The sequence below is a fragment of the Lactuca saligna genome, chromosome 8 (assembly GCF_052625555.1).
Source record: "Lactuca saligna cultivar CGN05327 chromosome 8, ASM5262555v1, whole genome shotgun sequence".
Lineage (NCBI taxonomy): Eukaryota > Viridiplantae > Streptophyta > Magnoliopsida > Asterales > Asteraceae > Lactuca > Lactuca saligna.
This window is the reverse complement of record NC_136424.1, coordinates 77,743,333-77,760,172: the sequence shown is the minus strand read 5'-3', so window position 1 is coordinate 77,760,172 and position 16,840 is coordinate 77,743,333. Positions and strand designations below refer to the sequence as shown.

Here is a 16,840-nt window from a genome sequence, read left to right as displayed (position 1 = left end):
TTTAAAAAGAATTAAAATAACTCAAGACAGTTTATTTGTTATAAAATTTCAATATAACCACATCAATACATCATGACAAAGAAATTGTTATTATTATTATAAATTAAAAGTTAATTCGTACATTTTCTAGACATATGGACCAAAATCTATGTATTATGCTTCACGTATTGATTGTAGTTATATAATCTTAAACTATTTATAATGTTATGGTCTTTTATAAATTTAACTTAAACAATATTAATTATATAAAAGGTAGTAATTATTTGGTTGTGAGATACTAATAAAATAACATTACTTTGTTATTTACATCTTAAAGGTTGCATTTTGTTTTTTCGCAATGGTGTAAATGTATGATCAATTGGAATGAAAAAGAACATAACATATGTTATTTTTATAAATTAAATTACATTTTATTAAAAAAAAAAAGTAATTTTGAAAGTTAAAGTGTCTAAATCATCTAATGTTCCGAAGTTGGTTGCCATATATCAACTTTTGATAAATACAAATTTTAGGTTAGCGTATTATTGACGGAAATAATTTGATTAATAATTAAATATTTAAAAGGAATAATGTTATTATATGATAAACTATGATCACCAGTTCCTTAAAATACGAGAAAATTCTTAAAATTATTGTCTTTATTTTTAATATGTATGTATATATATATATATATATATATATATATATATATATATATATATATATATATATATATATATATATATATATATATATATATATATATATATATATATATATATATATATATTATGTTTTTGTTGTGGTAAGTGTCGACTATTAAATGCCAGTTGTGAGTTGGGCCAGAAAGGTCCAGGTATTAAATGCCTATAGTGAACTGTTGGGCTAGTAGGACGAGATTTCTTTTAGATGTACGGGATTTGTATCTATGTTAACCATCCAAATCAATGATCTTAATTGTCATAAGAAAAATACAAATTAGTGTAATTTGTTTTTTCTTTTCGATTTAACCACAAAAAATGTTAACCACTAAGAGTTTTTTTTTTTTTTTTTTTTTTTTTTTTTTTTTTTTTTTTTTTCAAAAAAACCACCACATAATTTTTTGTATTCTATAAAAACCATGAGAGTTAGAATATTGTTTGATTTAACCACTTGAAGAAATTTTTATTTCCGACTTAACCATGGATAGTTTGAATTTCTTTTTAACAAAACCATCATTCACCAAAAAATATTATTTTAGGTTTGTTATTTGAACTCACTAATGGAAAAAAAAAAAGGTTTTTTTTTTTGAAAAATTAAACAAACTTTCAGTGGTTAAACAAACAAAAAAAAAATTCGATGGTTAAATTTATTAAAAAAAAAAAAAAAAAAAAAAAAACTATGGTGGTTTTTATAGAATTTGGCCAAAATTTATCATAAACAATTCTTATATATTGATTGTATATTCTTACTAAATTTCAAAGTTTAAAACTTGAATCATCCCATAAGATTATGTTAATTGATTTATTAAATAAATTAATATAAATAAACTTCCCTTTGAATGGTTTACAAATAGTTCTGTGAACATCTAGTTCGTTTATCAGCTATATTACTAATTGTTAAAAGTGTTTTCACAAAAAAAAAAAAAAAAAACCCATAAACTTATTAAGAAAACCTTTTGCATTGAGAATATTTTGAATTTATATTTGCGTTTACAAAAAAGTATATAATATTGAGACTATATTTAAAAATAATAAAACCAGCAACTATGGACTAGATATATAGACGAATTACCAGTTAAGTTAGCCTGGCCCAACTATTTACTAAGTTCCTCTAAACTGAATACAGATGGCCCATGTGTATTTCTATATTAATAAGGTCCAAGTGTATACTAATCAAGTTGCTATTTTGTTGAATATGTACGAAAATATAAATATATTGGCTGTTTTTTTTTTTTTCTAGCAATTTCATTATATTCCGCAATAAGAAACTATTTTAACAAATGAAGTTGCAAGAAATAGCAATATACTTTACATATTTTTTACAAATATAGGTATGTATTTTAACCTTTACTCATAATAGCAAACATATTTGCATTTATAGCAACACACTTAGAATTTTTTCTGATAGATAATAGCAATATGTTACTCATAACAACAATGTGAATACATTTTCTTCACAAACAATAACAACATATTTTATAATTCTGAATCATAATAACATCATACCTACATTTCGTAATTCGATAATAGGAATAGCAAAATACATTGTTATTCTATGCAATTTGCTAATTTTTAAATTTGACCCATTTGACTGGTTGAAGACAAAATTGAACACAAATCCATTTTAAAGTAAATGAATCAAATTTGATACCTCTCTAGTCAACATGGATTTATAAAAACAGAAGATTTCAAGAAAAATTATCAGAATTGGATCAACTGATGGCAATCTACAAGTAGTGATTTTATTCAGACAAATTCTTTCTACAAGATGCACAGATTTCTTACTAGATCTACCTTCTTCTAACTGATTTACATTCTTTCTGAAGAACATGAAAATTTAGACAAGTGAAAATAGCATACAAGAAACTTTACCTATTTTCTTGCATTTACAAATGTAACACAACTAACAAGCATGCCATCATCAAAATCCAAACCAAGGTAGTTTCAGGGGAAATTTACCCTGAAACCTGTATGAACAATTGGCGCCATCTTTTTGTAACTTGATGATGAACCCAAAGGTAAAACAGGAGGCATACTAAGAATAGCATGACGATTAAAAGTAGAACCACAATTTGCAACACGATTATACCTTTGTGCTTGCTGTTTGTTCGTGTCAGAAAGAAGACTTATGTACTCTTTTGCAACAGAAGGTGAAAACCCATCATAAATCTTCGACCATTTCTTCTTCTGTTCATCTTCATTGGCAAATCTTATTGCCTCCATTTCCTCCTTTGTGTACGCCGTTTTCTTTGATTCTACACTTGCAGTTGCAGTTTCACAGACATTTTGATCTTCGTCTTCTTCTTCTACATTCTTTTTAGGGTTTGATTGCAACCCATCATCATTGTCGATTACGGATTCAGTTTCTACCAGTTCGATGGTGGATTCTTCTTCATTTTCATCTGACGCCTTCAAATTTGACTCGGGTTCTTGGAAGGCCCCGACAATGATCTTTTCGGGTTCACTTTCGGTTTCAGAAATCAGATGTTCTTGAACATCAGCGGCTATCGAGTTTTGACCAATGGAATCCTTCTTTCGGTAAACAAGTTTCACTTTGGGGTACGTTTTTCTAAACCCATTTGGACCATTTCCATCTGGAATCTTCTTATGTTTTGCGCTTTGATCTTCAACCACTTGAGTATTCAACTTTTTCTCTTTCACGCATTTCATCGAACACGCCTTCCCCTGTTTCTTGGATCCTTTGTTCCTTCTCTTCTTGCCATCATTTTCTTGCTTTGGATTCTTCGAACCACCGAGCGTTCCTGGATTATTTCCGATACCCACATCAGTTTCTTTCCCATAAGAATTCTTGAATCCAGAAACAGCAGCAGTGGCCTCGATTAGAGCCGTATCATCAATGACTTCAACCTTCAGTGAACATTTGTTGACATCTTCTACGTTTTCTTTCATCATCCGTTCTGTACGTACCACCAATTTCTCGAAACACCTTTTCTTGTGTTCTTGATTTGTATCAATTATATCTGCACTACGAATTCGAGTTGAATCCATGCTCTTCAGTTCAAACGAGTCGCGATTTCCAGAGGAACCCGATTTGTTCCCGTCATCAACGAAGAAGTTCGACGACCCCATTAAGGCATTCGACTGTGGGTCTCGATGATGGACCTTCTTTTGAAGGATAGCCAAAGATTGATCCGCCATGAATTCGCTAATCAAGAAATAAGCGTGAGAACGAGCGATGATGATGCTTTTATAGTTGGTATCCGTTGAAATGACTCAAGAAACGGTTGATATCAAGACGAACCGGATGGGCTTTTTACAAGTCCATTACTATTAAAAACTTTACATATTAGACCCAAAACAATTTTTTTTTGACTATAGCCCCCTGTTCTTCAACTTTTGTATATATTTTTTACTTTCGGCACCCAACTCATTTGTTCAAGTTGCATCCCCTGACATAAAGAAGCACGATTGTGTGTATTTATGGAAATAACTTATCTCTAACAATAATATATGATATGGTTAAACGTTGTCATAGAAACGGAAACCCAGGAGATTATGTATTCATTTTTTCATTTCAATTTTATTCTAGACAATCTCAAATAATTATAGGAAAATCTCGTTTATTTTTTGTAAAATCATCCTTGTAGGGTTGATATGTGTAATAAGAGAGAGTCAACTAGATAAAAAGAGTAAATTTACACATTTGTTAAAACATTAATTTATAACTTATGGAAACCACGAGTTATAAAATTACTTAAATTTTCATAATAAAAATTTATAATTATTAATCAATTATTTTAAATAAATCATTTTAAATAAACAATTAATTAAGAGATATATCAAAATTTTAAAGTTATTATAACTTCAAATTTAACATATAATTAGAAAATATAAATTTGAATTTTGAAATAAGTTGCCTAATATGTCTACATGACACATGTCATAATATTAATGACGAGTTGTATTAGAGTGACACTTGACAAAATGAGATTAAAACTATTCATTTATTAGAATAGAGATGATGGTATATATATATATATATATATATATATATATATATATATATATATATATATATATATATATAGTTGGGTTTATTCTAAGCATCTAATAAATCTATTTGCTTCATCTGATTCATTTTCTTTTAATCTGTTTTTTAGGACATTAAGTTTGTGCAAAAAGTACAGTACCATAATTCGGTTTTTATGTCCATTAATGCCTAATATTTAGGTAGCTTTTGTCATAAATAAATTTTTTAGTAGGTTAAACTTCACCAAGCCAGTGACCTAACCATATTGGAGGCTTACATGGCCCGTTATGTCCCCGTTAAGTTCTCTATCTAGATACGTTATGCCTTGAGGAGGAAAAATGTCTCTCGCACATCACCTTCTCAACAAAATTGTACGTGCATCTTTGCAATAATCAGATTAATGCATGCCATGATGACGAATATGTGGTATTTGAATCATCTTTATGGTTAGAGTAAGTATTGTGAACGAAAATTGCGAGAACAAAGGTAAGTTCTTAGATTCCATAATCAAGTGTTTCCACACATAATTTCTTGCAATCAGTAAGTATAATCTTGCATCTTTTAGGAGTTAAGAATGACTTCAACAAACAACGATTGCAAGGACCCATTTACTAGTATATCACTGTCTTATCATTCACATGTGTTATAACACCATGCTTTAGGTCATTTCTAAATTCGGGGTTATGGAATGGAATTCGATCATGTTAAGGTTTCGGGCTTTGAGAAAGTAAATTTGGGCCTTGTTCAAAGTTGATAATATTGGTTTTGAGGTCCAAACCCTTGATTCGTATGTTAGACCCAAAGGGAAGAAAAGGGAAAAGTTATAGATCGGACTTCTTACATATATTAAGAATTTTAGTTTAGTGTGTTTTAAGTCAAAAGTAATGGGATAGGATTGTGGGACTCTTCAATACCTTTTCGTGCATATAAAGAACGCCAAAAACGAAGTTGAAACAAAGGAGTTATGGTTATTTGAAGTTGAATTGAAAATGGGGATTTTGAATTTTACTCAGGGAATACATTATGTGTACGTAGGGCATACATCATTAAAGGATGACGCGGTCATCCTTGAGTATGCAAGGTGTTCATAAGGCTTGAGCCTCTATTTGAACACCTTAAGTCCCTTGAGGTCTCCTTTATCACCAGCCTCCACTTCCTCCGTCTGTCATTTCGAAACCCTAGACCTTGAGAGCTTGTTTTGGACCTTAGAATGTTCTTGTTGCCATGTGGAAGAAAGAGAAGTACATCATTGAGGATTGGCGGGATTGAAGCTTGAAGATCCATAACTTTCATCGCCTTTGCAAGCTTATGGAGGTATAAAGCTCTCACATTTATGTTTATGTGATTAGATCTAGGTTTAAGCCTTGATTTGCAAGCTTTTGGTCCCATGGTTTTGGTTCTTGTGAGTAAAAGCTACTCCATAGCTCAAGTTGGTCATTGTATGTTGTTTCTGAGGATCATGTGTCATAAAAATGAAGTATTTGTTGTTATTTCTCACTCGTGCAAGAGTTTGAAGTTATTAAAGGGTGTTATGGACCTAGGGTTTGGTTTTGGGCTTTATTATGCCATGCAAAAGCTTAAAGTTGACGACTTTATCAGTTAAGACCTTTCCAAGATCAAGATCTACGAGTTGGATGTTTAGTCTTTAACAATTAAGAGCTTAAAAGTCGATATTGGCATCCACATGATTACACGATGCGTAACCTTAGAGTGTGCAGGGCGTAATGAGTTTTGCCCCATTTTCTCTTTTGTAGAAACTCAGTACGTAGGGTGTAATATCATGGATTTTTCCAGGTATTATGATTAATTATCTTAATAATTATGGAAATTGTTTGGTTGGGCTTGGGATTTTCAAGTGGGTTGAGGAAAACGCGTACGTGGGGCGTACATTGCTATGTACGCCCAGTGTACTCGTAAGAAGGAGATGCAGAGGCCCTGCATGTACGCCCAACGTATGTGTGCAACTTCTTAAACCCTGATATTTAGGTTTTACTCCCTATATAAAGAACATAACCCCTGTTGGTTCAGCCTCCCTTTACCCTTAACCAGCCACCACGAAAACCCTAGCTCATTTTGTGTGCTTTGGTGTTCTAGAAGCCATTTAAGAGTGTTTGTGTGTTGTGTTAGGGAGAAGAGAAGAAAAAAGCTTGAAGGATAAGTAAGGATCCACCAAGAGCTTGTAGATCCAGAGGATTGGCATCATTTCTGACTCTTTAGAGGTATCAAGTTCCTTTCTTGGCCATTAAATGCTTAGATTAGTTTATTTTGGGTATTATGTATCTTGTAGACCCCATTGTTGAGAGTGCTTGGGTATTAACGGTTTCAGAGCATAAGAGATGTCCTTTTGGACTCTTAGAAGCATCTATGGTCATAAAATCGGGTCTTTGTGGTTAAGCCACAACCATGCAAGTGCTAGTTAGCCTTGAAGCTTGTTTAATGCACCATAATCATGTTTTGACCCCAACCATGCATGAAAGCACATGAAGTTTGTGACTTTATGGCTTAGGAAGTCTTAAAGTACCTAGATCTACGTTATGGACGTATAGACTTAACAGATTAAGCCACAAATGAAGTCCCAAGGAAGTTGGCCAGTATGCTGGGTGTACTCCCTTGTACGCCGCGCGTACTGGGTCAACTCCCCGTTTTGGTCAAGACCAACGTACGCTAGTCGTACGTGCTAGGTACACCGCGCGTAAGCATGCGGATTGGAAAATTTAGGCTTTTGGGCTTTTAGAGAATAGGCCTGGACATTTGGGCACCATGGCCCACTATAAAGTATAACTTTGGACTTAGGAATCTAGACTTGGGTATTGGGCCTTTTGGGCCAAGTTTGGACCCTTGGGAATTATTATATTTGGACTTGGAACTTTTGGGCCCATTTAGGGGGTGGATAAGGCCCTATTTAGAAATTGGGCAACTAGTGGGCTCTTAGGGAATCTTTGATGGGCTATATGAGAGTTGGGCCTAAAAAGCTAGAATTAGGACTCATGTATGTCCCAATGGGACCAAGGGGTAAAATGGTCATTTTACCCTGAATAATGTTATAAACTCTAATTGAGTGTTAATGTGACTATGATAGCCAGGAGTCATCGGAGCAGCTGTTAGAGATTTCTTCTGCGAGATTCGACACATAATTTTACGTGGTAAGGTACCAAGGCCGACCCACTAGTAGTTGATTACAATTGAGATGATTGTCTTTGTGATAATTGTTTGGTTTGCTATTAGTTGATGTGTTCTATGTGCTAGATGATATGTTCTATTTGATAGTGGTAGTATGAGGGGAATAGTCCCCCAATTTTGTCGCTAGGACCGAAGGGTAGGTCGGACACCCCATATATGTTTGACACCACGATTATGATATGTTATTATGTGATATTAGTAGGGGTGAAATAGTGTAACAATTGGTAAAAATATGAACGATCGTACAATGTGATGTTTTGATTATTATGCAATATATATATATATTTTACCAAAATTGGTTGAAGGAATTTAACATATTTTAAATTTGATAAGTTCTTGTGAAATATAAAACAAGTAACTCATGATAAATTTCGTTACGATGTATGACTACGAACCATCACTGGTTTGTGAAAATTAGCATATAACGTCATTTGAATACAACAAACTTAATTTTTGTATCAACATGTCTCTAGTTGATGAGTAAGTTAAATTTTGTGTAAAACTTGTGCTTAGTAGTTGTGAAGGATCTAAATTTGACCAATATACGAACCGAAGTGACAAAACGTGTTTAACGATACCGTTAACCGGTTAAATATCGCGAAATTATACATTGGTCAATAAATTTTATATTTAAATAAATAAAAATATAAAATGAATTATTATAAGGTATAATTAGAATGTATTTAAGTGTTTTTGAATAAAAATAATAAAACATAAACATTTAAGTTCAAATACACAAAAACTACATTGTTATTTTATACTAAGTATACATGTATGTATTTGTACATATGTATTATTATCTAGTAGATGAGTAGTTATGGGTTATGACTTACAGTGATTTTATATAAGGAATATGATGACTAAATCAATTAAGATAAGAGAAATGGTTTACATAAGTGCCAACTTAACTAATAAGTGCTTAATCACTTAAGAGATTTTACTAAGAATACTTCTTAATCCCTCTTCTAATTTTCGAGATTAACATCTTCCATCTCCATGACTAGAACCTCTAAATAACTAAGTAACTAATAGTTAGTTGGTTAACTAATTCTATCTTTAACCAACTAGGAGACCAAGTGGGCTAGGAGATCAAATCTCATCATTTACCCATTCCATCACAATCTAGCCTAATTGATTCCATCTTATCTTCTTCTCTTCTTATCCTCTCTCCTCATTCATAATCTGGAAATATCTCCTCATTTCACCTTCCATTCTCCAGAAAATAATCCAGGGAAAAGCTCCAAAGTTCATCCCATTTTCAACCACACAAATTTCCTTCCAACTCCACAAAACCGTGAACCTTAAAGGGGCTGCTGTCCCTTGGTGTTTCAGCCACCATTTCACCCATCTACACCTTCCTTTTCCTTGATATTTTCACCAACAAATACCTCTGGGAGTTAGTTGTTTTGCTACTCTAAATTAGGGACTCAAATCAGTGGCTAAACTATTCTTATCTTACCCTTTTGCTGTGAAATTTTCGTGACAGCAACATAGCCAAAACAGTAGTTGTTTTCGAGCATCAAACTAACACCCAAAAGTCTTCCATTTTTCTGCCCATTTTTGAGATTCAAAGTAGAGCATATGTAGCTACTTTCAAACACTTAAAACCCCTGAGAAAGTTACCCTTTACCTCTCAAAAAGCTTGTGTTATTCCACCACCTTTTGGCAACATACTTTTAATCCAAGTTGAAGCTAGGTATATTCATGATTTCTACTTTTTCTTTTTATCATCAAACCCACTGATTTAAAATGATTTAATACATGATAAAAGTCTAACATGCATGTAAATATATGTCTTTATGTGTTAAGACATCCAAAAGAATACTCGAATCACAAGCTTGAGTGGAACCAGAAACCGCACAAACCATTCTCAACCCAAATAACTCTACGCGACAAAAGTGAGTTTTCTACGGCCCCTCTTTTATGTTTTACAAGTTTTGGGGGAGAATAAACACTAAAAAAGTTATAGTTGAAAGACTTAATGGCTTTACTAACTAAAAATACAAGTTATGTCACTAAACATACTTAAGCTCAAATTTCAGCTTTTCACAGTAAAGTTATGGTCTGTTCACGGACTGTTTTTCCCTCCTTAAACTCAATGGATTTCAAAACTGTACAATATGGAAGTAGTTCATGTTAATACCTTTCTAAGGACTACTCGCACACATTCATACGATTTTTCTACAATTTATAATGATTTTTACAAAACTGTCTATCATTTCAGAACATTTTCGGACCTGTCTGTAAAAATGAGTATTTTCACTCAGGTTAGGAACCACTTAAGCTTAGTATAAAAATTATGGACAAATTAGACTCATTTTCTAAACTTTGAGAGTTTACGGATCCAGATTTCGACTTATGATAATTTTTATATGATTTTTCTAAAAACATGGACCTAATTGCCCTTTTTGATTTATCTTGTTGTTTGGACTTTCAAATATATATAGAAAGTGTTGTGATAAATAAGAAGTACACCGATTATGATATTGTTTAGTTCACACATACTTTAATAGTTACAAAAGTGTAAATTATAACAAGTATTTCTAATATGATCATGTTGAAAATCTCATAAGATGTGATGATTTGGACTATGTCGATTTTGGTCACTCACAGTCGGGGTGTTGTATAAACTTTGTTATTCACTTACAGTCGGAGTACTGTCTAAACATATATATGGTCACTTACAGTCGGAGTACTGTCTAAATAATTGTTATGGTCACTTACAGTCGACGTACTGTTTAAACTCGTATTGGGACACATACGACCGTTGTCCCGATCGTATAAGGGACACATACGACCGTTGTCCCGATAGAACTTTGGTAGCTTTATATTATTAAGCATTACAACAAAAAGTCTTCAAACTCAAACAATTGAGAATTATAACAACATCAGGGATACAAATATACTAATACAAACTATGATGAGTTTGTATGTAGTATAAATATTGTTTGTAGATTGCTAAATATATTGTTAGTGTCTACTTATACAAACACTAAATATTTTGCTTCACAAAAATATGTTAATATTTACTTTTATCATAAGTATTTTAACATGAATACTTGTAAGATTTCAAGTATCCGGTCTCAGTAACATTGTTGATCATGTTTTGCCCAACATATTTTGTTAAACATTTCACGTTTTACAAAGAGAGTATGTAGTATACATAATGTTTGTAGATTGTTAAACCGATTGGTAGTATTTATTTATATAAATACTTAATATTTTGCTCCACAAAAATATGTTAATATTTACTTTTATCATAAATATTTTTACATGGATACTCGTATCGGATTTCAAGTATCAGGTCTCACACAAGCTTATCGGTAACATTGTTGACCATGTTTTGCACAACTTATTTTGTTAAACATTCCACGTTTTATAAAGATTTCTTTTTATAAAGCTCACGAAGTCAAAACCTGTGGAACTCACCAACAATTTTTGTTGATGTATTTTAAAAATGTGTATTCTCAGGTAACTAAGAAGTTGGAGGTAGGACATCGGTTCTAAGGAAATTATAGTTCCTTTCTTTTGGGAATAGACTTAACTTGTTTACCGTTGTGTGTTTAATATGAAGATGTAATTTCAATTCTGAAACTTAAAGGTTTGTAAAATATTGATTCAAATATATTATGTATTCGATATATGTGGTTGACTGTGATCCAATTGTATAACGTCGCAACCCCGACGATTTCCGCCCTCGGTCGGGGTGTGACAGATTGGTATCAGAGCTAACGACTATAGAGAATTTAGTATTTTCTTTTTTAGAAAAATACAACTATAGTTTAGGGCTTACTCTAGTAGGTTTAGGAATATCCTTGCCCTACCACACTTAAAAGTTAAAAATCTAATGAACTTAAACACAAGGATTTAGATCAAATACTCAATTAGGTTTCATAAAACATAGGTCATACGAAAACTAAACCTAGTTGCGCGCCTACGTTTAATTTTGGTCGGGCCTCATGGATTATCCAACTTAAGTGAAGTAGTTGATAGACTAAAATCTTGGCGTTTTAAGAAACGTAAAATGTGATCACAAGTCAGCAAAAAAATACAATTTTCTTGTATATAGTGTAAATTTTTGTGTAACATATTTTGAGATACTAAAAAGTTTGGTGACAAACTTGTCAGATAAGTATTAGGATATGTAAGAATAAGTAAACTTTATTTGTTTGTTTGTAGGTCTTTGTACCACTACTTGTAAGTCTTTACATTATGAAAATGGTAAAGACTAATGTACTGGATGATAATGTTTGATTATAATAAAACATATGTTATTAAGTTTAGAAATCTTTTTGAACCCTTATATAAATCGTAATCGTGACTAAAACATTATAAGAGAACTAACAAAAACATCACAAACTAAATCTCTACTACTAATAAGAAATCAAAATACCTCTAAGAAGGAACACCAGATTACACCCCGAAGTAACACCAACTATCGAACCAGCTATGGGACGAACCCGAAGAGGTCGACCAACCAGAAGGTCGGTTGTAACTCCAGAAACGCCAACTTCTAGCACTCTAATTCAACCACCGCCCGAGTCAGGACTTCCTCAAACTATAAAAAAAAATGGAACGACTACTTTCGGAACGCCTTACAATTGGAATGGCAACTACAAGGAGCTTGAATGATGGAAGGCGACTCGTGGAAGTGAACGGATTGGGAAACAGAGCTGGAAGCACTCTTCACTCGCATCCAGAAGAGCCTAGAAGAAATTGTTCCTATAAGGACTTCATAAATTGCAAGCCAAGAAACTTTTATGGCAACGAAGGCATTGTGGGTTAAACTTGTTGTTTTGAAATATTTGAAGTTGTTTTTGACATGTGCTACTGCGCTGAGGGTAGAAAAGTGTGTTTTGCCGCAAGCACCTTGATGGACGGAGCTCTAACATACTGGACTGACCATGTAAAAAAAAAAAAACTTTGGGTTTCTCGATGGATAACTCAATGTCAGGGAAAACATGAAGGAACTTTTAATACAGAGTACTGCCCCCGAGAGGAAGTACAAAACCTAGAACATTAGCTTTGGAACCTAAAAATGAAATGTTCTGATATCAAGACTTACACGACGAAGTTTAATGACCTTGCACACCTGTGTCCAGGCCTGGGAAACTGGAAAGCAAGAAAGTGGAGCGTTATACATGGGGTTTGGCTCCAAAGATAAAAGGGAAGAAATCTATAACAAATGTAACATGAGAAGTCACATCTCGAAGTAATTCAAAAAAAAAAAACCTCAACCACTACGGCAGGAGGAAGCCGTAACTGTTTTGAATACAATCAACAAGGGCATTTTAGGAAAGAATGCCCGAAACTGAAGAATCAGGGTGGCAATGAAAGAGAACTTATGATCACTGCTTGAGATGCTCTCCAAGAACCACCTATGATTATTGGTACATTTCATATCAACAATGTTTAGGCTTCAGTATTAATTAATATTGGTGCCGATAAGAGCTTTATCGACCATAAGCTTCAAAACACGACAAAAACATGAATTTCGCCAACTTCATTAAACTTACACGGTAGATATTGCAATAATCAAAATAAGTACCCTTGTTGGTAATCTATTCATGCTAAGTGTATACATTAGGGTTATATATAATTAAGATTCTATAGACTTAGGAATTGTGACTCCACTTTACTTCATGTTCCTTGTTTAGTTGTGGGCTTAAGGTAGAATCACTTATCCGACCGTCTATTTAATGTTGATTATATATGATGTGTATGCACAAGGTGATTGTAGAAGGACCAGATAGGGATCACCAATAATCTTCTCACCCTGAATAGTCACGTCATTCATATAGAAACTAAGTACCCTTGTTGGTAATTTATACTTGCTAGGTGTATACGTTAAGGTTGTATATAATTAAGATTCTATAGACTAAGGATTTGTGACTCCGCTTTACTTCCTGTTCCTTGTTTGGTTGTGGGCTTAAGGTAGAATCACTTATTTGACCGTCTATTCGATGTTGATTATATATGATGTGTATGCACATGGCGATTGTAAAAGGACCAGGTAGGGATCACCAATTATCTTCTCACCCAGAATAGTCACGTCATTCATATAGAAACTAAGTACCCTTGTTGGTAATTTATACTTGCTAGGTGTATACGTTAAGGTTGTATATAATTAAGATTCTATAGACTTAGGATTTGTGACTCCGCTTTACTTCCTGTTCCTTGTTTGGTTGTGGGCTTAAGGTAGAATCACTTATTTGACCGTCTATTCGATGTTGATTATATATGATGTGTATGCACATGGCGATTGTAAAAGGACCAGGTAGGGATCACCAATTATCTTCTCACCCAGAATAGTCACGTCATTCATATAGAAACTAAGTACCCTTGTTGGTAATTTAGGCTTGCTAGGTGTATACGTTAAGGCTGTATATAATTAAGATTCTATAGACTTAGAATTTGTGAGTCCTCTTTACTTCATGTTCCTTGTTTGGTTATGGGCTTAAGGTAGAATCACATATTCGACCGTCTATTTGATCTTCATTTTATATGATGTGTATGCACAAGGCAATTATAGAAGGACCAGGCAGGGATCATGTACCAGGAAAATACATTACTAGTTATTTAAACCTCAACGAGTAAAGGCACTAAGTATGACCATCCATTCCAACCTTAATACCTAGATTCATGAAGCTCAACTAAATGCTCTGAAAGAGGAAAATGTTGAGGAAGAAGCTTTACGAGGAATCGATAAATGTTTCGAGCATAAAGATGATGGAACTCGTTATTTCATGAACAGAATTTGGACACCAAAGTTTGGTAACATTAGAAGCTTGGTTATGGATGAAGCTCACAGATCAAGGTATTCTATACATCCTGGCTCTGACAAGATGTATATAGATCTGAAGAAGTTATATTGGTGGCCTAATATGAAGGATGAGATTGCCACTTATGTGGGCAAATGCTTGACTTGCTCTAAAGTCAATGCAGAGCATCAAAAGCCATCGGGATTACTGCAAAAGCCTGAGAGTCCCAAGTGGAAATGGGAGCAAATTGCAATGGACTTTATCACAAAGCAGCCCAGGAATCCTAGTTGTTATGAAACTATCTGGGTAATGGTTAATAGAGTAACTAAGTTTTCCCATTTCATACCAATCAAGGAAACCGGAAAAATAGAAAAGCTGACAAGAATGTAGCTAAGGGAAATTGTCAAACTTCATGGAGTGCCAACTTTTATTATCTCGGATAGGGATAGTAGGTTCACGTCAAAGTTCTGGCACCCACTTCAAAAATCCTTGGGAACCTGCTTGGATATGAGCACAAATTACCACCCACAGAAAGATGGTTAAAGTGAACGAACCATTCAGGCCCTAGAAGAGATGCTATGGTCTTGTGTAATCGACTTTGGAAATTCATCAGATACTCATTTTCTGTTGATTGAGTTTCCCTAAAGTAATAGTTATCACACCAGCCCCAAAGCAGCACAATTTGAAGCTTTATATGGACGCAAATGGTGATCGCCTATATGTTGGGCAGAGGTCGGAGATACCCAGTTGGCCTGAGCAGACACAAATGACATGTTGCATATTGGGCCAGAGATAATCCATGAAACGACCGAGAAGATCATTCGAATTAAGGATCGACTTAAGGCAACGTGTGACCAACAAAAAAAAAAGTTATGCTGATATAAGGCGTAAACCACTAGAATTCCAAGTTGGAGATAGAGTGATGCTAAAAGTCTCACCCTAGAAGGGTATGATTCGTTTTCGCAAAAGTGGAAAGCTTAACCCAAGATACAATGGACCTTTCGAAATTCTTAACAGAATTGGTCCTGTTGTGTATCGACTAAAGCTACCTCAAGAACTACGCAAAGTATACGACATATTCCATGTATCCGACCTAACAAAGTGTCTGTCCGACAACACCAACATAATACCTCTCGATGAGATACAACTAAACCCAAAACTCCACTTCGTAAAAGAACCTATGGAAATTATGGATCGAGAAGTGAAGCATTTAAAACAAAGTCGTATTGCTATCGTGAAAGTTCGTTAGAACTCTCAGCAACAACCAGAATTCACATGAGAACGTGAGGATCAAATGAAAAATAAATACCCCCAATTGTTTAGTGATATCCTATCTACAAGTTGAATTTCGAGGCGAAATTCTTTTAACGTGGGTAGAATGTAACAATTGGTAAAAATATGAACGATCGTACAATGTGATGTTTTGATTATTATGCAATATATATATTTTACCAAAATTGGTTGAAGGAATTTAACATATTTTAAATTTGATAAGTTCTTGTGAAATATAAAACAAGTAACTCATGATAAATTTCGTTACGATGTATGACTACGAACCATCACTGGTTTGTGAAAATTAGCATATAACGTCATTTGAATACAACAAACTTAATTTTTGTATCAACATGTCTCTAGTTGATGAGTAAGTTAAATTTTGTGTAAAACTTGTGCTTAGTAGTTGTGAAGGATCTAAATTTGACAAATATACGAACCGAAGTGACAAAACGTGTTTAACGATACCGTTAACCGGTTAAATGTCGCGAAATTATACATTGGTCAATAAATTTTATATTTAAATAAATAAAAATATAAAATGAATTATTATAAGGTATAATTAGAATGTATTTAAGTGTTTTTGAATAAAAATAATAAAACATAAACATTTAAGTTCAAATACACAAAAACTACATTGTTATTTTATACTAAGTATACATGTATGTATTTGTACATATGTATTATTATCTAGTAAATGAGTAGTTATGGGTTATGACTTACAGTGATTTTATATAAAGGAATATGATGACTAAATCAATTAAGATAAGAGAAATGGTTTACATAAGTGCCAACTTAACTAATAAGTGCTTAATCACTTAAGAGATTTTACTAAGAATACTTCTTAATCCCTCTTCTAATTTTCGAGATTAACATCTTCCATCTCCATGACTAGAACCTCTAAATAACTAAGTAACTAAGAGTTAGTTGGTTAACTAATTCTATCTTTAACCAAC

General features: G+C 33.2%; 1 long non-coding RNA gene across 1 annotated transcript; it reads left to right on the top strand.

The window, feature by feature from the left end:
* The first annotated feature begins 9,066 nt into the window (after positions 1 to 9,066).
* Positions 9,067 to 11,517, top strand: LOC145012306 (uncharacterized). The gene is made up of 3 exons (XR_013664444.1): positions 9,067 to 9,547; positions 9,661 to 9,749; positions 11,323 to 11,517. It is a non-coding gene; the product is annotated as an uncharacterized LOC145012306 (long non-coding RNA).
* Positions 11,518 to 16,840: the final 5,323 nt, after the last annotated feature.